This window comes from Tachypleus tridentatus, chromosome 9 (genome assembly GCF_004210375.1).
Source record: "Tachypleus tridentatus isolate NWPU-2018 chromosome 9, ASM421037v1, whole genome shotgun sequence".
NCBI lineage: Eukaryota > Metazoa > Arthropoda > Merostomata > Xiphosura > Limulidae > Tachypleus > Tachypleus tridentatus.
This window is the reverse complement of record NC_134833.1, coordinates 124,250,508-124,275,701: the sequence shown is the minus strand read 5'-3', so window position 1 is coordinate 124,275,701 and position 25,194 is coordinate 124,250,508. Positions and strand designations below refer to the sequence as shown.

Sequence of the window (25,194 nt, the reverse complement as noted above, 5' to 3'; positions counted from 1 at the left end):
ATATTTATATACAGAAATAAACAAAGAGGTAGTGTAACCCTAGTTAGATGTTTATAAATGATATGACGGCAAGTAATAACTAAGTCAAAAATATTTGCCTCACAACAATCATTTTCCAGCTGAAAATATTAAGAAATAGCAGTAATAGTTTTATTGAATTTAATTTTTTTTTGAAAGATGAAAATTATTACAAGGTGACAAACGGAGTGTGACTTCTGAAAGATAAAGAATGTTTTTAACTATGCCTAGAATTTTGAAATAACAAGTGCAAGTATAAGAATAGAGATAATTTCCAATTCGTGACGTAGGGCATTATTTTTTTTTTTTACAAGTTGGAAAGAATATTTTCAATTTTCAAGATTGGGAATAAAACATAGATGAAACTTGCACAGAAAAATTGAAAAAAACAAACAAATAATAATAATAATAACCGATGACAAATTATACTTCCAAACCAAAAAGAGTATGGTAACAGGTTAGTGTTTAAAATCAAACTACACAATGAGCTACCAATCAGTGCTGCGCTCATCACAGGTATTAAAACATGGTTTTTAACATTATAAACTATGAATTATTTAACCAAAATAATGGAGGTTACAGAATCAAAGTATTTTTCCAACACAATACACGTATATTACATGTTAGTTTTAATTTTTTTTAACTGAATATAAAATTTATGGTTGGATAAATATTATACTTTTGCAGACATTTTCTTGTATTCCAACACAACATTTTTACTTGTAGGTTATTCAGTAAAACTAAAAACGTTACTCACCTAGTTCCATGCCTCAGTTCATTTTCCAGCCATCTAATTGCTTCTCTTGCTCCCACACTTTCTTTCTGACGTTCATCAAGACTAGCTGTCACTAATAACAAGTAAGGAAATAAAGAAGTAGTTATAATAAAATCACATTCAAACTATCATGTCTTACATTTGCCAAACACACAAAAAAAGCACTTATAATTAGGAGAAAAAAAATACTTAATCAATATTGAACTCTGAATTATTGTTTCAAGTCATACAATGGTGTTCAGTGCACATCATAACTTTTACTAAGTTACAGTTAAAATGCAATTAAACAACTTTATTGTCAATGCACGTGAAAATGTTTGGCATCAATACATAATTTACAATTCAAGTTTCAATTAGTTTAAAAAGGATATATTTATGTCAATTTTTAATCTTTATTTCTACATGTCACACAATACCTTTTAGCTCTGAATTATTTGTTTTAAGCTTTCTTTCTTCCCTTTAAGTGTTACAATATTCCATAATTAGATACTCTGATAACAGATACTAACAGGCCAGAAATTAAAATAAGAATGTCTGATCTCTTTCTAAATTATTTATTTACTCATGCTTTCTTGTTAACATTACATATTTATAACCAATAAAAAAGCCATTCTATGACCTACGTGACTGTAATGTCTTTGATTCATTTTAGTAAAAGGATATCAGTATTCCACTAGGTAATGAAATGTTTTAAACCTTTTCATAAGTAGGTAAGTTAGAAAGAAAGATAAGTATGAGTAATTCTGGTTTACTCTTTGAACTTTATTTCCAAAATGAGTATTTGAAAATTATACAATTATTTTGGGACAACCAACTTAGGTTCGATGAAGATCAGCTTCCAAGATCAAAAAGGTTTCAATCCTGAAGTGTTGAATTTTTTCTTTAACATGTTATTTTTTTTTATAGATGTGTAAACTTTAACCAAAAAGTCCTAAAATGTACAAATTAAAAATTTAATAGGTTAGATTAAAAAAAAAGGTAAATGGGAATTTTGTTGCCTTGAGGAATGCACAAAGAATATATGTTGTTAGATAATAGGTGACGTATCCTAATTGTTTTTAAAATAAAATCCCTGCACTTTGTTACTATAGATTATAATGAAGCATGAATAAAAGAGAAACAAAACAAAAAATTAAAACACAAAGTACACTGTTACAAGCTTGTTGCCATTTAGGATAAATAATTGTAATTTTCTGCTGAAATCTGCAGTCATCCTAAAAAGAAGGAAAGGATAATTAAGATATCATGTTTTGTTGTGTTGGTTACAAGGCCAGTCAAACAGAGAGCACCAATATAGTGTTAAAATTGAGAAAATAGCAGATGAAATACAAATTTGTATTAAAACTTTCAACACACATTTAGAAGGTTCTAGAAGTAATTATAGTGGAACAACCTCTCTGAGTAAGAAGGGAATAACACAGTTTTCTATGTTTGACTTTCATATTGTGCTCTCAGCACTCTTGACTCAACAAGAGTATCTATAACCTTCAGTTTTATTTATTAATTACGAAGCAAAACTAATAGTAGAAGTAAACTGTGCTACTGAATGTACTTACCAACAGATGGCACAACAATAACAAATCTCTTGAATAATCTCAGCTGCTTTAACAATGCCAAATGTTGACAGAAGGAGCTAATGTCAGGAACCAGATAAGAGGAAAGTTGGGAAATCCTCCTCCTTTCACTTTAGATTCCAAATCATTCACTTCAGCCTAGATCCACATACCCATATCAGTGAAATATTAGACATATGAATCAAAAAATATTACTGATATGTTTCATCATTTAAAAAATTTGTATACTAAAGGAAAATTCACTAACATTAAAATATTAGTCAAGTAGAATTTGCAAACAAGAACAAAAAATATATAAAAAATAAATTGACATCATAAACTGATATGCTTTATACAACATAAGACAGTTAACATATATTTATATTTGTAATAATACTATAGAGTCATGACAATATATTTTTCACAACATTCCTACCTTCAACCACAGATGAGCCATGTTCCACATCATCTGTTTTCTTTGACCTACAGGTTGCTCAACTCCCTGAGAAATATAATTAATTCAAAAGATTAACACTAAAAAATACTCTTGAAAACAACAAATACCTGAATAAAATTTAACAGGTTAAATAAAAACAAAGTAATTTATTCTGCTTGTTAAAACCCAGGCACTAAACTAAACAAGTCTCATCTTTGCCTAGAAACTATACACACACACACATACATTTATATATATACATATATATCATTTAGTAATTAGTGCAAGGTTTCTTCTTGTGTAATGACATAAAACAGAAGTATGAAATTAATTCAATACTTCTCTAAAGTTAATAAAAAATTCACAATTCAGTTTTTGGAATAATGGTGCATACAAGTCAGACAAAAACTTCCAGTGTTAGTTTTCTTTCTCCAAAACTCTTCTGTTGTTTATGGTTTCATCAGGAAGTTTCAAACAAATATTCACTTACTCTTTAACTGTCTTATCATAATATTTACACATTTCTTCAGTCGGCATCAAATTCAAATTTTTGGTTTATCATTAATGCTTATAACAGAAAAAAAAAAAAAAAGAAAAAAGAAACAAAAAAGAGAAGTGTACAAAGAAACAGTTATGAAAATAACACCAGTAACTAGTCAATAACACAATAACATTTAGAGATGGACACCAGTAACTAGTCAATAACACAATAACATTTAGAGATGGACACCAGTAACTAGTCAATAACACAATAACATTTAGAGATGGACACCAGTAACTAGTCAATAACACAATAACATTTAGAGATGGACACCAGTAACTAGTCAATAACACAATAACATTTAGAGATGGACACCAGTAACTAGTCAATAACACAATAACATTTAGAGATGGACACCAGTAACTAGTCAATAACAATAACATTTACAAACTTACAGCCTCAGTACTTACAGCTCCACTGAAACTTTTTTCTGTGCTACTTGCAGTAAAGCATTCTTTTTCAGAGTTAAAATTGACTCCTGTCTTTGGGAGCCTAGCTAATAACTGGCCAAAATTGTGAAGACACTGTATGCAGAGAAAAACCTAGTAACACCACAAGCAAAAAAACAAATGTTTATGTGTGCATTTTAGCTCATACACTTGTGTGAGAAAATCAAATCTAGATTAACACAAAATTCAACTTAACACTTTTGAACAATCTCATTAATATTGTGTACATTAATTTATAAACTTTTTTTTTCCCTCAAAAAGTCTACATATTAGTGGTATAATATGATATTCCAGAATACATATCCATTGATATCTAACAGGTAAATAAACATTAATTATTACAACACACAAAATGATTGTAAAAAAGTTAAGAGAACTAATGAAAGCTGGAGAGCAAAAAAAAAAATTAAACACAAGCATTTTATCTAAACTGGCCAGTTTCAGTGTTCTCATGACAAAAGTTTGGATACTGAAGTAACAAAAGTAACTATGTTTACACAGAATGAAGGCAGTAACAACATATATATGACATTGTTCAGTTACAATGAATGTTCCAGTGTTATATCCCACAATCTTACATCACTCTCGTTACACAAATTAAATAGACATAAACCACTAGCATATAATGACTTGTAGAAGCCTTTATGCAATCACTAAACTTGAGTACAACGTGTAATTCAGGAAAACAACAACAAAGAAACAGAGCCAAACAACTATAAGTTATTACAGAGAGACTGTTGTAATATATCACTTTTACAGGGTTAGTTGTAAGCTTACAGCCTTCCACACATCCCACTTAAGCTACTTACCTGAAGAACATCTGCAGAAAAATGTTGAAACATTTGCCTGAACAAAAGTACGTTGTTATTTCTAAGTTATGGAAGGATGAAATGTGAGTTGTGACAGGGTAAGTGCACTAAATTATTTGTACAAAACTTAAGTTTTATCATCCAATAAAGTTTTAATTTACTACACAGTAACATAATAATTATTTATAATATAAAGATCAACCATGTAATACAAAAAAAGCTACATATTCAACTGTTTCTAGATGAAATAACAACTGGTTAGTCAGAATTCCACATATAGAACTTCTTTTAAAAATTCCAAATAACTACAACAAAAAAAAACTAAGCAGAGATAAATATTTATATTGTAGAAGGTTATTATGTCAAAATCTGATAGTTTTCTTCTTTTACTAGATTACTTCTTTTGCATATTCAGAGTTTTTATTATTATATGTAAGCAAATAAATCATGTAATTTAATTTGACTTAAATCAACAATTACTAACTTCTTCTTTCAAACTAAGTCCATAGGATGTATCAAATTCCAACTGAAGGTGAAAATTCTCAAGTGGGGCTAGCCCACGTAGGGTAAAGTCCTCTGGCAAAGGCTGTGTTTGTTTCCATTCTGGTCCATTCCAGACAAAACCTTGAACACTTGGAGGACTAGCATCGGAAAATACCAAGCATTAAACTTACAGCAACTTAAAGCAGTCCAGTAAGTTCACAACAACTACCAGGTGTTGCTCTGTCTGTCTATATATATGTAGTAATATTATACTTTTGCTAATTCTTTCACATCAAAGACCTTGCTATCCACCCCCAAACATTTTCAATGGGGTTCAGTTTGAGCAAACACGCTGGATGGTCCAAAAGAATCACGTTATTCACCATGAAACAGTCCTTTGTGCTGTGGGCATTGTGGATTGCAGTATTGTTCTTGTGAAAGATCCAGTCATTTTCACAAAAGTAAGGGCCTTCAGTCAATAAGGATGCTCTCTCCAACATGCCAATGTAACCAGCTGCTGTTTGATGCCCTGTATAATACTGGAAGGAGAAAGTACCCCAGGATATCCTTATCGTGCTAGTAACGTTGGAAGCCATCTGGACCATCCAGGTTAAATTTTTCTCATCAGAGAACAAAACCTTCTTCCACTTTTCTAGGTCCCATGTTTGGTGCTTCTCAGCAAAGTTTAACTGAGCTGTTTCATGGTGTGGAAGGAGGCATGGCCTTTGAAGACGCTTACAGTTTTCAAAGCCTTTCTCTCACAGATGCCATCTTATTGTTCTTGATCTACATTCTGCATCAACACTACTCAACACCGGTGAAATTTTCATGGCCCAACCACTTGAAATTCTCGTTCCATATCTTTCAGGATCTTTTAAGAAATTTGCAACATTGAGACCTTGCTTTTGCAGCTCAACAATTCTGCCAAGTTCAAACTCTGTCAACTTTTTAGCCTTTGCTAGGTTTTTACCCAATGTAACACAGGAGATGTCAGTGGGAGATGTTGACAACACTAATGCTTGAACACAAATGACTAAATTTCATTACGTGTTTACCGATTAACGCTTCGTTTCTGTATGGTCTTAAACTTTTGACCAGCTAGTATTTAGGCTAATTTCATAGTGTTCACATTTTACCCATTAAATGCTAAAAGTATTTATTTTATTTTCCCTTTTCTTATTTTCATCTTTCGAAGCTCGACTCAAATAAGTGGTTGAGTCTAACAATGCAAAATGCATATTTTTTCATGTTCACTGGCTTTAAGGTTTTGGCCAGCAGAGCATTTCAAAAGTTTAATTCCATATAAAAATTACCATACGATATCAAATGATCAAATAGCAATTAGTCATACATATTAATATAAATCAAATGCTAGAACAAATTGGTTATTTAAAGCAAAAATAGTGATATCATATATGAAGACCACAGTTTAAAATAAAAATATACTTGTAGTAAGATAATAACACTCCAGAAAAAAATTACAATTTAACATAAATATACCAGAATTTAAACAAACAAAGAAACAGCTTTAATCACCTCTCCATAAGTTACAATAATGTCACTGTTGATGATTTGCCAATCAGCAACAACTTTGATACCCGGCAAAAGTCCTTCTTGGTTGATGATTTTAATGACTTCAACTACTGAGGGTGTCAATTCCTGTTCCACTAGAGACCTATATTTAGGATGATATTACTGAAAAAGATATTTTGGTGTTGACTATATCCAAAGACTGACAAAAACATTCATCACATTAAAATATTATACAAAACAAAAATGTTTAAAACTGAAATACCAGACACTTATTTTTATCAATCTGAGCATAAAATAACACTATGTAACAAAATTTTTACTTTTAATGCTAATACAATCAAGTCCATTTTGTAGAACTGCCTTATTACTAGTCAAATTTTCTTCTAGTCTTCCATTGCAGTCAACAGCAGTGCTCGTGACACTCTCAACACTAAGTCCACTGTGCTCACCGTAGTCACTCAACTCTTCTTCTTCGACTCCATGCTCAGTTATACTACCACTGGTGCAACTAGCTGTGTCACTGCTGTTCTTCTAAGTCTGACTCAGAATGACCTGAATCATTGTTTTCATAACACACAGAAATTAGTTAGCAATTGATAATGACAAATTTTTTTTGTGTACGTTTATTCGACCAAACACATGAACTGGTTTGAAATGATTAAAAAAGGCCACTGATTTTATACTTTACATAGAACATGAATGATAAGAACTTGGAGGTCATAAACAGCACAAGTACGTCGTATACCATACACCTAAATATATCAAAATAATATCAGGATTTCCTAAAGCCTTTTGAGATGCTGACCCCTTTAGAAATTTATAAAGCAGTCACTGATTCTCAAATTCTTAGAACATAAATTAGAAGTGAAACTTCAAAATATAATCAACTTTTATGATGCAATCATTAGGAAACATAAAATGTGAAAAGAATGAGGTTTTCTCTAAAAGTTGCCTGATGAATATCGGACTGTAGGGTTCAGAGTTTGAGTCCCTGAAGTTTCTAACATTAAACCTATTTCTCTGTCTCTTCAGAAGTCCAACCATTTACATGACTAATTGCAGTTAGATGCATAGGCCAACTTTAGCACAGGAGTTATTTCTGTCCTCCTATCAACACTTAAGTCCTTATTCACCCCTTTACAGTCTCACCAAACCAAGGGGATCAATATCAACCATTCTGGGAAACCCTAATTTTCATGATAAAGAATTTTGACAGACATTTGAAAAATTACAAAGTTTTATATTTAAATATCCATAACAAAGAGATAAATGAAAAATATAAAGTTATTACTGAAATAAACCTCAAAAATGTGACAAGAAAAACAAAGAAATAATAATATCTGATCGATTAGAAGTCATAAAATGAAGAAGATAAATTGGAACTATTTTAAACTGTTCTGGTCATCGTTATGATGAAGTCCAAAACTTGATAAATACCATTAATAACTTTAATCCAACATGAGGTTGTTTGACATAATCTATTGCAAAACATAAATTATTTTCAAAGTAAAAAAGTCTCTGTCATAAAGAACGTAATAATATTGAACAATTTTATACAGAAATAATACAATCTGTTAGACACTTTAAAATATATACTTACAATATTTAAAAATACCATGCAATGCATCTGAGATAAATAATAATGATACGATAAAATCTGTGTCACTAAAGTTACTAATGACCAGACAATATTTTTTATAGTAAAGATGTATTTTATACAAACAAAATTGAAAATTACCAATCCTGAAATTTTTTTAAAATAAAAATATCATATTAACATTATTGTGAGATATCTAACCAGTCACAAGTTGAAATGGTGAAATGTATTAAAATCTTGAAGAATATTTATCTGGGAAATGTAATGTGACATCGTGGTTATCTTATCGTTAAGTTTCCACAAAGCTTTGTTAGCATTTAATCACCATGTTGTACAGCATAACTGTCACAGTTTTACATTTTTAACCCTAAGGGTGTTTTACCATTTCACTATGAATAATTTACAATTATAATATTTTAAGTACTTCTGGATATGAAATTTCATTATCTTGACTTCCAAATCACTTTTATAGTATTTAGTGCAAACTACAGACAAATACCCAAATTCAAACCTACAGCTTCATATAATTACATTTTCATGTTTACAAAATACAATTTCATGAAAGTTCTTAAATGGTGTCACATCTGTGCTAAAGCACAAACATTTAAACCTAATGGCTCAGAAGAGCTAATTTGACAAATTATAAACTGTGCCCAAGTACAACTGGTCACAGTGATGACCCTGTAAATATTTTCTGAAAACTGTGAAAACAGAACAGCTACATTTGTACAGATAGTTTGTGCTTTATTGACACAGTTTTGCAAGCCTGATAAAAGATATGAATATTCAATCATAATGAAAATAAATACATTTTTATTGAAATTTTTTGTATACCTTCTTCAGTAATTAATACTTTTCAAATTTTCTGGCTCTTTCTGTTACAAAGATTTATTCATAACCTACCATCATGAACTTTAACAAAGGTATCACCACCAAAGTGGTCAGAGTAGTTAAAAATATGTTTGCTAACCATATTCTTAGACTTGACCAATCTATCTTCACAAAATAACACGTTGTTTTACTATTCTTTGATTGTTTGTTTAAACAGAGTATTTGTGATGAAACTTAGTTGAATGGACGATAACTGCTGTAAAATCACAAGTGTAGAGGATGACATTTTGAAGTCTTCCACTTGAAGACGAGAGGTGGAAGACTTTCCAAATGTTATCATCTACACTTGTTTTTCTCCAACAGGCATTTGCCATCTATTCATGTAAGTTTCATCAAGTTATTTTACTTGTGTTATTTACATACAATAAACCTAACAAAATAAATAAGGATTTGAATCAAAATAATATATTGGTGTTACCTTCACTACCCTCTAAATTTAACTAATGTCTGGTCGTATGAGAAACTTTTCATAGCTTTCAAACAGATATAATTCAATACAAAAAAAACAATTTTAACAATGAGAAACACACCTAAAGAAACTAAAAATAAAAGTATCAGATCTCTAGTTTAGTTTTATGTTTACTAAACTTTTCACAAGATTCCTCTGTTCATCTCTGAGGACCTCTGCTTAAATATTTTACTTGCTTCACACTGATGGAAACAGTTTATAATATGCTCCATCTAATGGCATTCAAACCTTATTTGTAGCTATATTCTTTATGCTTTTCTTCATTGTAGTTCAGACTACATGCTGTGACATTATAAAAGGGTGGAATTGAAAAACTGTAATAATAAAAATAAGGAAAGAAACATAAAATGTTTAATTATGTATTTAAAGTATGATAGTTTATTTATCTATAAACCAATGTTTTGGGATGGAATGAAAATTTGAAAATAATTTAAAGTTGCACCATTTACAAGAGATTCCCCTCAAAGCTGTATGCAAACAAGTGTTTACATTTTTTAAATTTTCATTCCAATTTTTATTTAAAAAATGTTACAAAATGATAAAATAACCAATTCTAAAGTATTTTGAGGTAGAAAATGTTGAATTAGAGTTTTCTATGATAACTATATTGGGTAAAATCTTTTACCTTTTACTAATTGAACTGGCGTGTGTGTTTTCTCATAGCAAAGCCACATTGGGCTATCTGCTGAGTCCACCGAGGGGAATTGAATCACTAATTTTAACATTGTAAATCTGTAGAGTTACCGCTGTACCAGCGAGGCACTACAGAACTGGTAGTTATCTACTTTTATTTCATGTAGTAGTTAAATTAAAATAAAAAAAATGTTAACACCTTCACTTAATTCTGAATCTTCCTGTCTTCCTGGTCGCAAATCGAGAAATTTCGGATTCATTACTCGAGTACGTTAACTACTAGACCACGCTCGGCCCAAAGTTGTATGTACTTTTATTGCACGGATAAAATCACTTGTCTCACTTGGTGGCGCTGTTTTCTCTTTCGTTCGCTACGTGAGTTCCTTTTCCCATCAGTTTCTACAGTTGACAGAGATCAAGAAAAATGAAATATTTGTTGAGTTATATTTGTTCATTATAACTAAAATTAACAAGAAATCGAAGTTTATTTTTCTTGGCATTTTTACGTACCAAAATGACATTTGCGGAAATTAATATTTAATTTTTATTACCTGAAATTTGATTAACAAAACAAAAATCGCTTGGAAAACTTTTCTTGTTTTTAAGCAAAAAAGCCATGTTAAAATTTTCTTTGAGTTTTTGTTTGTTTTATAGTAAAGCCAGTTACATCACTCCGTCTACCGTATTCTCCGTAAAAGATTTAACTCCCTATTTGCCCCCAGTGGCTTAGCGGTAGGTCTGCGGACTTACAACCCTAAAAACCGGGTTTCGATACCCGTGGTGGGCAGAGCACAGATAGCCCAGGGTGTAGCTTTGTGCTTAATTCAAAACAACAATAACAATTCCCTGTTTTAACTTTTGTAAATCAGTATGGTTACTGTTGCCCGCAGGAGGAACTCTCAGAAAACGAGAAAACAAAGCTATTATTTTTTTTCTTTATACCGTGAGATGGCACTATCATCGACTTTATTTGTGGTTTTGTATTTTCTTCTTTAAGTTTCCGAGAAATTTATCAATATATACATGTGAGTAAAGAGAGAAGCAGTCATTAACGATAAAAAAAATAAAAAAGAGCTTTGGTCAAGTTAGTGAATAAAAATATGTAGTAAAATATAATTAGAGATATTTCTGTTTCAAACACAAAACAAAACAAACAGGAATATACGCGATAACTATAACAAAATAATGACAACACCTTAATAAAATATGTATTTAAGTTTCTAAGAAACAAAACTACTTCAATCAAGAAAGTCCACAGTTTTTTCTGTTCCGTATTCCGTCTTATTCTTTGACTTTCTAAGTCCTCACAACATCTTGTCTTATACATTTAAACTGAGAATAATTTCTTAGTACTACACTACAAAAATTGATTCCAGGTACCTTTCTGGTTAAAAGCTAACACACAGGATTACATACAAAAGTCGTAGCAGTTTTCACACGAGACCTAAAACTCGAGCGTTTTATAAAATCCCGGTCACACCAAACATACATATACTTTCAGCCGTGGGGACGTTATAATGTGACGGTCAATCCCACTATTCGTTGATAAAAGAGTAGCCCAAGAGTTGGCGGTGGGTAGTGATGACCAGCTGCCTTTCCTCTAATCTTACAAGGCTAAATTAGGGAAAATAAAATATATTATGGATTCTGAACAATTCGAAAGCGCTGGAAAACGAAAAACACATTACGTCATAGTACCCGCGATTCCAAGTTGCGGAAGACGTTTTTTTTTATTTTCTGCCACAACGGGACGCCAACCATGGATATCAGATTCACAGTGGTGAGTTGTTCCACGTAAGCAATAACGTGCTTATAAATTCACTTTTTCGTTAACGCACGTCCCTAATTAACGTTTTTTTTAAGCGTTAGTAAATAAATTTCTGGACTTGAAATATCTAAACGACATCGCAAAATAGATATCGGAGTTTATTTTTAATTTGAAGGCGGGAGTTTTTGTGTGACCTAGAATAAACAACGCACGAGAATTCAAAATTCCGGATTAAACTCGCCAGCAGATAAGTTGTTTTTTTTTTGTCCAGAAAGTTGTCCCACCTGAAGATAGCTCCGCCTTTCTCAATCGTTCAAGATAAATTTCGAAAAGAACTGCATTCTGGTGTTACGAAAGTGTTATCCCTGAGTCATTTCATGCATCTAAAGTGCACGCTTCATAACTCTGACCTTGACAGTTAGAAGGACATCCGGGAACGTTTTGTAAAGTACAAAGAACTTTCATCTTAACCGATCCGTTTGCAGCACGTGAGTACGTGGTTTAGTTTTTTTCTTAAACCCTCCCTCCCAAAAAAAAGCAAAAAAAAAAACATCGACATCTGATATCACACTAAAGTTGTTTTATATGAAGACATATTCCACTCACCATCTTCGCTCTGTCCTGTTCCCCACTGGTATAGCGGTAAGTCTACGGATTTACAACGCTAAGATCAGGGGCTCGATTCCACTCAGTAAACTCAGCAGATAGCCCGATGTGGCTTTGCTATAAGAAAAAATACACTAGGCCCGGCAAGGCCATGTGGGTTAAGGTGTTCGACTCGTCATTTGAGGGTAGCGAGTGAGAATCCTCGTCGCACCAATCAGCCACGGGAGTGTTATAATGATACAGTGAATCCCACTATTCGTTGATAATAGAGTAGCTCAAGAGTTGGCGATGGGTGGTGATGACTAGCTGCCTTCTCTCTGCTAAATTAAGGACGGCTAGCGCAGATAGCCCTCGTGTAGCATTGCGCGAAATTAAAAACAAAACACTGTCCTACTAAAACTATTGTTACACTACGTCTAAAAAAATGTGCGCCCTTTCAAACATTGTAATCAGAAGGAAGGATATTTTTCCATATTTCATTTTTTGGTGACGAACCGCAACAATATTAGTTTATATCTTTTGTGCTTTGCTGTACGCACAGGTTGAAATTTTGGCGAGATTTCTTCAGTGTTTGGTTAAAAGGACTTTCTTTAACATGAACTGGAAAAGAGATTAATTTTCGAAAAACGTCTGAAACCTTCTATCTTCTCAGAAGTTTTGCAGGCACGTGACTAACCGAGTTTATGGGGGAAACAATAACATCAGACACGCTAAACGCATCCACAAACCTATCGTTATCAGATCTCACATGATGGTACAGAGGAGTGTGTGTGTTTTTCGTATAGCAAAGCCACAAAGGGCTATCTACTCAGTCCACCGAGGGGAATCGAATCCCTTATTTTAGCGTTGTAAATCCGGAGACATACCGCTGTACTAGCGGGGGGGGTTGGTACAGAGAAAAGGGTTTTATCTTGACCTAGACAGTGACCTCACCACGGGTATCGGAACCCGGTTTTTAGTGTTATAATTCTTTAGATTTCCCCTCTGAACCAATGGAGAGCTGAACATATAGAATCCAGTTATCAATGTCTTCGTTTCCATATTAGACATGGAATTGTTAGTATACCATTATTTCACGCTAAAATGAGACCACATTTGTAAATACCTCAAAGGAAAACCTTAAGAGGCACAAGATGATTCACTTTGAACTTTTTTAACCTTTTAAAAGCCAAGGTGACCTTCACAAACCTTTAAAATGATAAAGATGTGGTGTCAATACGTTAAAAAATCCTGTTACGTGTTAACTCGTCACGTGATCTTCTGATTAGTAATGATACAACAATCATGTTCCTTACTATGTACGGTTGAAACTGTTTCAGACGTTTTAAAGCACTAGTTACCAATTGAATCCGGGTTGGAGTTATTAGTACCAGAACAAACTTTACCAATATAGCTTTAAAACGCACGAAATAAAACCACTATTATGTCCTCAAGATTTGTTCCTAGTAACTTTTGCAACATTTCTAATCACACATACACACAGACATTTAATATTTGTAGTGTGTGTGCTATTAAACTCTAATTTTAATTGGTGGATGACATTAAAGGGAAAAATGAAAATGGTTACATTTTGCAGTTGCTGGTATAAACAATGCTTTGATCACAACTGTCTTTCGTCTGGTGCGATTTGAAAACGTTTTCACCAAATACCTGATAACGAGATTTAATAAAATGTTGTTTCCATCAGAAAAGTACAACTGGTAGAATAAAAATAAAAACAGTTGTAAAACTCAAGAAATTGTTTGTTTTGTTTTTGAAATTGGCCCAAAGCTATACGAGGGAAATATGCACTAGCCTTCCCTAAGTTAGCAGTGTAAGACTAGAGGAAAGGCAGCTAGTCATCACCACCCACAGCCAACTTTTTTACCAACGAATAGTAGGATTGACCGTTAAATTATAACGGCCCCCACGGCTGAAAGTGCGAGAATGTTTGGTGCGACGGGGATTCGAACCGACGACCTTCAGATGACGATTCGAACGCCCTGACCACGCCGGGGCTAACTAAAGAAATACGACAGAGTTTTGGCTCAGTGGAATACAGGCTAAAATGCGTATTTGAATATATTTGGTTGAGTTTTACTAAAATATGGTGTTCAAAGAATACGATCCAGATAAAATGGCTCGCTGGGTATATACGTTTTGCTTGAATGTGTAGAGGATCCGTCAATATCCAGTTCTCCACATCAATGCTAGAGTTCGTTACTTGTTTATTTATTGAAACTTACTCCAGGGCTGTTTGCGCTAGCTCTTTCTAATTTTAAAGTCATAGACTAGAGGAAAGGAAGCTAGTCAAAAACCATCCACCGCCAACTTTCGGGTTATCATTTTAATAACGGATAGTTGGATTGACCGTCACACTATGACTTCTTCTCGGTTGAAAGAGCGAACATGTTCGGTGAGGGGATTCTACCCCGTGACCCATGGGTTGCGAGTCTGGTGCCCTAACGACTGGAATATTCTATTCACTATTCTTACATTTTTATTTTAAACGTCAATTCAACAGCAACGTGCTTAGATTGTTGCCTGGAGACTGGAATAAAACCCTAATTATTTTTTTCTGAAAAAAGGTTTTTTGTCTGTTTTTATTTAAACACAATGGGCTATTTGTGCTGTGCCCTCGACGGGCATCGAAACCTAGTTTCTAGCATTGTAAGTCCGCAGACGTACCACTGTTCCATTGGAGGATGTGTTTTTTCTAGAGCAAAGCCACATTGGACTATCTGCTGTGTCCACAGAGGGGAATCGAACCCTCGAGTTTAGCGTTGTAAGTCCGTAAACTTACCACTGTCTAAACGGAAAACTCACTGGAAAACCTAAAACAAGGAAACAAGCTATTGTTATTAAGAATGGCGTGAACGTTGTGTCATGATGTTCTGGACCACAACTAAATTCATCACTTTTGATTAGTTGTGACTTCTGTATCCAGGGGAGTCCTCAAAAATATTTCCAGGTAGGGGCAAAGTTTTTAAGATGGGGGCAAAGTAGTAAGAAATTGTGAAATGAATAAACTACCCATATGTAAATTCAGGTCCTCCGCTAGTACAGCGGTAAGTCTACGGATTTACAACGTTAAAATCAGGGGTTCGATTCCCTTTGGTGGGTTCAGCAGATAGCCCGATGTGGCTTTGCTAAAAGAAAAACACACATGTAAGTTCTGAATGTATAAAGAAATGACTGTGATTCTCATTTTTGTTTGGGGCGAGTGCCCCTATCCCCCCTGCGGGCGCCCATAACTGAATCACTTGTGTGTTTCAATAAATAATTCCACTACTGTACATCGAGAATATCATTTGTTATGATATATTGAAATCTGGCAAGCTGTACCATGTGTTGATGTCACCTTCACAGAAAAAAAAATATTGTTATTTATTTTACAAAAAAAGAATCAATAGAGAATTTTTAAAGATCTACGATTGTTCTTTACACTTGGATGTTTGTGTGATGTCAATAAATATTCTTTTATCAGAAGTTCGTGGTTAATAGCTGATTCAGATATCATAATTTGGAATTCGAATTTAAAAGTCCTCTCTTCCACAGTCTGTGGACTTGCAGTGCGAAAACCGAGTTTTAATAGCTGTGGTTGAACAAACGTAATTATAAATTGTTCTTACTGTTATATAAAAGAAAGAAACGCAAAGTATTAGAGGTTTGGATCTAATTTTAAACAAAAAGTTCAACAATTTCTAATGCTATGTTCCTCACGCGTAGAGCCCACCTTCAGTTCATCTCTCTATATTCCACGCTCAGAGTACATTGCAAGGTTATGTCAGTCATTTTCTAGGTCGAGTGCGGCCCAGTTGTTTAACATGACTGATTATCCTTTGGAAGTTCTGTAGTTCAATCCCCACCCCACAAAAAATCATTACACACTTTGAAGTTTTGAGTTCGTTACGAGCGTGGCAGACAGGCCCCACTGTTGGAGTAGCCAAAGAGCGTGCGGTGGGTGCTTTAGATATTGCCTTTCTTCTAATTCAAAGTTAAGGGCGTAAAAATCAACACACAATAACGACACATCATCAGATAATTTCAGTAAATTTGAACTACAAACATGGAATGCATCAGAGGATAATTTCAGTAAGTTGTCCTCCGCTGGTACAGCGGTAAGTCTACGGACTTACAACGCTAAAATCAGGGATTCGATTATCCTAGGTGCACACAGCAGATAGCTCAATGTGGCTTTGCTATAAGAAAATACACACACTCACCACAAACTTACAGTACATTACCGGGTCATTTCAGTAAGTTTCAACCACAAACTTAGTGTGTGTGCATAACCTGATCATTTCAATCAGTCTCTACCCTACACTTTAAAGGATATTTACTCTCTCAGCTGACCTATTCATGTGTAAACGAAAGCCACATGCATAGATACAAACACAGCGAAATTTCTATTTGATTACCCTGATTCTAAAGCTAATTATATCTGTTAGATGTAATATAATTATATTTGCAAAGAACTTCGAAACAAAATTTAAATTTTAAAGATGAATGAAGAAGTACAATAGTTATTCACTAGATGAACCATGTGACTCCACATGGTTTATTACATGAAACCATGTATATCAACAGTGAAAGTCAGACATCGGCCTTCGTTCATCTATTTGTTTTTAATTTCGCGCAAAGCTACATGAGGGATTTCTGTGTTAGACATCCCTAATTTTGCAGTGTAAGACCAGAGGGAAGGCAGATAGTCATTACCAACCACCGCCAACTCTTGGGCTACGCTTTACCAACGAATAGTGGTATTGACAGTCTCATCATAACGCCCCCACAGCTGAGAGGGCGAACATGTTTGGTGTGACGGAAATTCGAACCCGCGACCATCATATTTCGAGTCAAGCACCTTAACCACCTGGCCATGCCGGGCCGATCTATGGAGTCAGTTTCGAAATTTAGGTTCGAGACATCATTTTCATTAACTTTATCATAATATTTAACTGATATCCGTTCTCAATGAATGAACGACATAAATTTTCCTTTTCGCTTTTTATTCATACGTATAACAAAAAGAGAATTGTGGGTCATTTAAGTAGATTAATAAAAAAAATTAGATGACTTTAATAGCACTAGAAAGTCAACTCGTATGTCGATCATCTTAAGGTCATAGACTGGCAGCTTCAAAGCCTTTAATGTACAGTCAAACACCATCGTTTTGTTTTGTTTGACGCAAATACTGATCTAAGTATTGTAACCAGTGCTACAAGTTTGAAAAGAATTGCGAATACAAATAAAATGAAATTAATTATGTCGAGAAACCAATAAATAGGAACGTGTTTATCTTTTGTTACGTTATTTTAAAGTTCGAATCCTCAACAATAAAATTGGTTTGCTTTGAATTTCGCGCAAAGCTACACGAGAGCTATCTGCACTAGCCGTCCCTAATTTAGCAGTGTAAGACCAAAGGGAAGGCAGCAAGTCATCACCACCCAGCGCCAACTTTTGGACCACTCTTTACCAACGAATAGTGGTCATGCTATAACACCTCCACGGCTGAAAAGGCGAGCACGTTTCGCGCGACCGAGATTCGAACCCGCGACCTTCAGATTACGAGTCGAACGCCCTAACCCACCTGGCCTCTGCTTAATATGAGCTTTCTCGAATATTAAGCCTAAGTTTGTGACGTTGATTTAATAAGTTGTTTACGGAAGTGAAACACGAGTGTTCCACGTGATTTTTAAACATGGAAACAAACAGTTTTTCTGTTGTTGGAAACTGAGGACATAAAACAATAATTCCGTTTTTATTTTCGCATTTTCACAGAACCAGCGTTGCGTGACTGGGGTCATAGGATCAAAATGAACAAATTTAAATTTTGTTTAAATAGAATATTTCGGTAATATTATTGATTAATTATTTGTAGTTATGCACAAAGCAACATAATGGGCTATTTGTAATATCTGTAAAACAGGTATCGAAACCTGATTTTTAGCAATGTAAGTACAAAGACATACCGCTCTTCCACCAGAAGTAGGTCGAAGGCAAAATGCGGGCTCTTAGGGTTAACTCAAATTACAGAGGAGACCTTAAGTATTATTAAAATCTCTGGGTAAGGGTAAATCCACTTTGTGTTTATTATAATGTCGGTGAAACAAACCATTCTCTTGTTGTCGTAGAGTCAGTGTGACTAAGGTATAACCGATTTTGATTGGTTTATTTGGTTCTGCGCAAAGGTACAGGAGGTATTATTATCTGCGTTACCGTCCTTAATTTTAAAAATAACAGAATTGAATGAAGTTAGCTAGTCAACATCACCCACCGTTAACGATTGGACTACTCTTCTCAAACTGTATAATAGGATTTGACAGCTACTCTTACTACATATCTGCTAACCCCAAGTGAAGACTGCAATTTTTTTTAGGGTAACGAATGCGACTCATGGAGTTTCAAACCCACAATTTAGTACGAAAATTGATCTATGGAAGCACTTAAAATATATTTTGTCTTATGTGAGACTCTTCGAAAGTTATGCACTGTATAGTTGGTGTGATTAATGTGAAACAGTTCCAGACTTATGTACTGTGTAGTCAGTGTCATTAATGTGAAACTCTTCGAAAGTTATGCACTGTATAGTTGGTGTCATTAATGTGAAACAATTCAAGAGTTATGTACTGTATAGTTGGTGTCATTAATGTGAAACAGTTCCATTATACATGTAGTTAGTGTCATAGTTGTACTGTATAGTTGGTGTCATTAATGTGAAACAGTTCCAGACGTATATACTATGTAGTTAGTGTCATTAATGTGAAACAGTTCCAGACTTATGTACTGTATAGTTGGTGTCAGTATTAATGTGAAACAGTTCCAGACTTATGTACTGTATAGTTGGTGTCATTAATGTGAAACAATTATAGACTTATGTACTGTATAGTTAGTGTCATTAATGTGAAACAGTTCCAGAAACTGTTATTGTGTGACTGTATAGTTGGTGTCATTAATGTGAAACAGTGCGAAAGTTATGTACTGTATAGTTAGTGTCATTAATGTGAAACAGTTCGAAAGTTATGTACTGTATAGTTGGTGTCATTAATGTGAAACAGTTCGAAAGTTATGTACTGTTAGTCAGTACTGTATAGTTGGTGTTGGTGTCATTAATGTGAAACAGTTCCAGACGTATATACTATGTAGTTAGTGTCATTAATGTGAAACAGTTCCAGACTTATGTACTGTATAGTTGGTGTGATTAATGTGAAACAGTTCCAGACTTATGTACTGTGTAGTCAGTGTCATTAATGTGAAACTCTTCGAAAGTTATGCACTGAATAGTTGGTGTCATTAATGTGAAACTGTTCGAAAGTTATGTACTGTATAGTTAGTGTCATTAATGTGAAACAGTGCGAAAGTTATGTACTGTCATTAATGTGAAACTAGTCAGTGTCATTAATGTGAAACTGTTCGAAAGTTATGCGCTGTATAGTTGGTGTCATTAATGTGAAACAATTTCGACTTAAGTTTAATGTGAAACAGCTCGAAAGTTATGTACTGTATAGTTGGTGTCATTAATGTGAAACAATTCTAGAGTTATGTACTGTATAGTTGGTGTCATTAATGTGAAACAGTTCCAGACTTATAGTGTAGTTGGTGTCATTAATGTGAAACAGTTCCAGACTTATGTACTGTGTAGTTAGTGTGACTAATGTGAAACGGTTCTAGAGTTTTGTAATGTGTAGTTAGTGACTAATGTGAAACAGTTCTAGAGTTATGAATTGTGTGGTTAGTGTGACTGATGTGAAACAGTTCTAGAATTATGTAATGTGTACTTAGTGTGACTACTGTGAAACCTTCTCTAGGACACTTCTCTTTCAGAGCTACTAATCACTTCCTGTATTGTTAACACTACTTACCATTTTAAGGCAAGCTATTAATTCTTCTATTATTAAAACAACTTACCGTCTGGATGCTTCCAATTGCTATGTAGATTTTTAACACAGTGTACCGCTAGAAGTCTACTATTTGACCAATATTAAAATAAAAAGAAACTAAAAGCAGATAGCAACCTACTTAGGTCCATGTATTTTTCACTGTTATAACCTGAACTCCGATATAAGAAACAACACTACGTGTGTTATATATGTTGTTTTTTTATTTAACACTCTGAACATGTATTTATATGGCATTTAAAAGATATGTAGCATTGGTGCTGCTAAGTTAGTTTTATGAATTATTGATTAGATAAGCTGTTTAAAAACATATAAGACCAAAAACATGGTTTCTATACCTGTGTTGGGCTCTACAAAGGAAGCCCATTGCTTAACAACAAACAATGAAGCAACTTAATTTAGGTGCGCATGAAATGATTCTCAGGGCCCCGACAAGGACATGGGGTTTAGGCTCATAATTCGAGGGTCGCGGGTTCGAATCCCGGTCGCACCAAAGATGCTCGACCTTTCAGCCGTGAGGGCGTTATAATTATACGGTCAATCCCACTATTCGTTGGTAAAAGAGTAGCCTATGAGTTGGCTGTGGGCGGTGATGAGTAGCTGCTTTCCCTCTAGTCTTACATTGCTAAATTAGAGACGGCTAGCGCAGATAAACCTCGTGTAACTTTTGTGTGGAATTATGTGTGAATTTAAAGAAACACAGCAAAAATACTAATTAATTACATTTTATTAAGTAGGAGAACAAACCACCTACAAAACAGCTGTTCCATTTCTTTCTTATTTTCCCTTTTCTTTTAACTCTAATTAATATTAACTTCTGATCACAGCAAACTCCCTACACTGGTAAGAACACGAAAATAACTTATTAAGTAGAGGTTCTGAAAGGCTCGGCATGGTCAGTTGATACTGGCACTCGACTCCGAGGATCGCGGGTTCGAATCCCCGTCACACTAAACCTACTTGCCCTTTCAGCCATGGAGGCGTTATAAAGTGACGGTCAATCCCACTATTCGTTGGTAAAAGAGTAGCCCAAGAGTTGGCGACCAGTGGTGATGATTAGATGCCTTCCCTCTTGTCTTAAACTGTTAAATTAGGGACGGTTAGTGCAGATAGCTGTCGTGTAGCTTTAGCGAAATTCGAAAACAAACATATTCTGAAAACAAGACGGTACAGATGGTATCGGGAGAAAACGCATTTTTATTACTATAAGAACTAGTAATAATACCGCTGTAAACTTGAATAACAAACTAAAAGGAAAATTGGAATTATAATATTTATACACAGTCCTGCATAAAACGCTGTTATGAAAAATATAAAGCTGATTTTATGGTCATATTTTTTTCTCCAGACATGAAAGTCAAAGGTCATAAAATATATTTCCAGGTCTTCGAGGTTAAGGGTTATAAAGAGTTTCTCCAGATGTAGAGATCACGTATCACAGAGCATTTTTCTCATGTCTTAGAAGAGCAGAGGTTATAGAGTACTTCTCCATATTTAGAAGGTCAAAAGTCACAAGGCGTTTTTTAGGTGCTACGAAGTCAAAGGTTATAGAGTATTTTTTTCGAATCTAGAAATTCAAAGGATATAGAGTATGCTTACACATAATAGCACACACACACACACATATTTCCACTTTAAATATCAGTTCTAGCAAACAGAAATAAACAATCCAATAGTCTGTTATGTTTTTTACGTTTATTTGTTATTAGATATGTTTCCAAGATATTGTTGTACAACCGTTAGCACTTTTTATTTGAAAAGCTAGTCATATAATAATAAATAAGTTTAAGTCACAAACTAGAAACATTCCAGGTTTTTAACAGCAACTCCGAACGATCCTTACTTGCATATCCACTGTTTCTGTTTCTGCTGTTTGCTTCAATCCTTTTTTTTTCACTGTCCTCCTTAGGCCACTGGGCATCGAAACCGGCACCAAATCCCACGTGCAGCAGTCTGTCAAAGTTAATCAGTGATGACGAGAAACCCACTTGTTGAGAAATTTATATGCAAAAACGGCTCGTTTGGGTTGAGAAAATATTTTACATAGAAGAGCGAACAACGTTTCGACCTTCTTCGGTCATCGTCAGGTTCACAAAGAAAGAGGTAACTGACCGGAAGCTGACCACATGTTTGAAAGGGGTTGTGTAACTGTGTGTCGATAAAAAGTCACCTTCACACGTTTTCGAACACTGCAAGTCAAATAAACACAACATAACCATTGAAAACACTCAAATACTAAATAAAGAAACAAACATAAACAAACACAAAATTAAAGAAGCCTTACTTATACAACAACTAAAACGTCTGTCAAAGTTGTTTAACTCATGACGTCATGGTTTTCTTGTCGAGAGTAAACGACCTTACAGAGAAACAAACCAAGCATGAGTTGTTGCTAAGGGTAGAGTTAACAACAACGATTTGTTCTCAAGTTCCACATAACTGTTTCAGTAAGTCGGTCACATAGAAAAAGCTGACGAAAATAAATAACAGATTAAATAATCGCCAAGTTTCTCACGATACAAGTTAGTGATTTGATTACGATTGGTTTTGCATCAAGGGCTGTCATGGATTGATGATTGTGGCTCTCAACTCACAATGTGCAAGTTGAAGGTTCGAATCCCGTCACTCAATGTAGGATATCAAGATTTAGCACATATGATAGAAAAGAGGACCACAGAAATTGAGATGAAAACTATAAAGACAACATCCAATCTTTGTGAATGTTAGCATGCTAAGAGACTATAATAGCTTCATTCTGAAACTTATACACTCATACCCTGTAAAGACGTCATCAACATCAATAAATACGTGGAGATTAGTTCACCCAATCATAATCTTTCTGCAGCACATTATTTGTTCTACTTTTTAAACTCTCTAAAGTTTATTGTATCCTAATTAACTAACGTGTGGGAATGTCAAGTTTCCAAAAACATGATGCGTCTGTGAAAGTTTCTGTCATTATCCGAAGCGTAATTCAACCATCTGCTGTTTGTTTTGTTACGAGAAAGTTTCTTTAATTACGTTATGCTTTGGAATGAACTACAACCATAATGCTCGTTTACAAAGAAAATAACAATAACTTAATCAGGAGTCTAATTACTTTGTTGTTGTTTTTCAGAACAAATTTTACCAAACAACCAGATTGTAAACAGCCAAATTGTAAACAACCATTGATTGTAAACAGCCAAATTGTATTGTAAACAGCCAATTGCAACATTATTCTTTATTGATTCCTCCAGATATATTTTCTAGAAACTTACAAAAGTAAAGTAGACATTTGGCAGATAAATTTATTTCTATAATTTCAACACGGCTCATTCTAACAGCATCAGATACAGTTTGGTAGAGTTTTACTTTGGGGCAGACAGTAAATGTTAGTTAATATCATTGTTTAGAGAGAAACGTTTAACCTGATTGGAGGGCCCCGGCATGGCTAGGCGGGTTATGGCGTTCGACTCGTAATCTGAGGGTCGCGGGTTCGCATCCCCGTCGTACCAAATATGCTAGCCTTTTCAGCCGTGGGAGCGTTATAAAGTGACCGTCAATCCCACTATTCGTTAGTAAAAGAGTAGCCCAAGAGTTGGCGGTAGGTGTTGATGACTAGCTACCTTCCCTCTAGTCTTACGCTGCTAAATTAAGAATAACTAGCGCAGATAGCCCTCGTGTAGCTTTGAGTGAAAATTCAAAACAAGCAAACCTAATTGGAGAATATAGCAAAACTTTTCATTTAGTTTCATGAAGGATTACAAAAGAACTTCTGAGCTAACTCCAAGAACACAATAAAATTACTGAGCTATCTATTTCAATCATTGGTTATTAATATGACGTTTTATGGAAACTGATATTTTTAAAAAAAGTATTCGTACCCAAAAAATTGAAGATGAAACTTTTAATACCATACACACCGGTTGTGCATTTTCACTTCCGTATGGAACATGTTATGGAGTCTAAAAATTGTAAAATGTATTAAAATGATGGCGAGGTAGTTAGGGCACGTGGCTTCTTATGTGAAGGTCACGGGCTCGAAATCTCGTCCCAGCCAAACATGCTTGCCCTTTTCAGCCATTATAATGGGGACGCTATAATGTTATACTCAATTTCATTACTCGTTGGTAAAAAAGTAAGTAAAAGCTGGCGATGGGTAGTGATAACTTGCTACCTTCCCTAGCTGTGTTTCATTGCTAAATTCGGGACAGCCAGCGAAGACAATACTGGCGTAGTTTTGCGCGAAATTCCGAACAAACAAACTTATATTTTAGAATATTACCAGTGGGACTAAATTCATTTAGTCTTAGCTTTTGATACCGTATTCTATCTTATTTTATTCCTTGCAATCAAATTGGGAAGAGTTTCAGTATAATATAATTCTGGAATTGTTTTTCGTTTTTGCGATATTTACGATTTACTAATTTTTGTTTCCATTCTAAAGTGAATAAATGTCTAGTTTACAGTGTAGAGAAAGAAACTTGGTTTCCAAAAATAAAATTTCGATTTTTTAAATCTAGAAACTGAAGATAATTTTAAAGAGATATAAAATAAAAACGTGTTCATGTGACGTGTAAGTTTTCGTGATTTAACTACAATTTTTAAAATGTTATAAAATAATTTTCGTTACTCTTCTTTTTTCATTTATTCCGGCAGATGGCGAGAAACTAGTGATTTAACTACAATTTTTAAAAGGTTATAAAATATTTTATCATTATTTTTCTTTCTGATTTATTCCAGTAGAAGGCGAGAAAAATAGTACCTTGTATGA

The 25,194-nt window shown here is 34.1% G+C and overlaps 1 long non-coding RNA gene across 3 annotated transcripts in view; it reads right to left on the bottom strand.

Moving 5' to 3' along the window:
• Positions 1 to 6,638: 6,638 nt before the first annotated feature.
• LOC143226270 (uncharacterized) overlaps positions 6,639 to 25,194 on the bottom strand; it is an 86,237-nt gene continuing 67,681 nt past the window's right edge. The window contains exon 8 of one of the 3 annotated variants that reach the window (XR_013014497.1): positions 6,639 to 6,739. This is a non-coding gene — a long non-coding RNA (uncharacterized LOC143226270). Of the gene's footprint in view, positions 6,740 to 22,302; positions 22,628 to 25,194 lie in introns of those variants that run through there. The other 2 variants (XR_013014503.1, XR_013014518.1) reach the window with 2 other exon arrangements.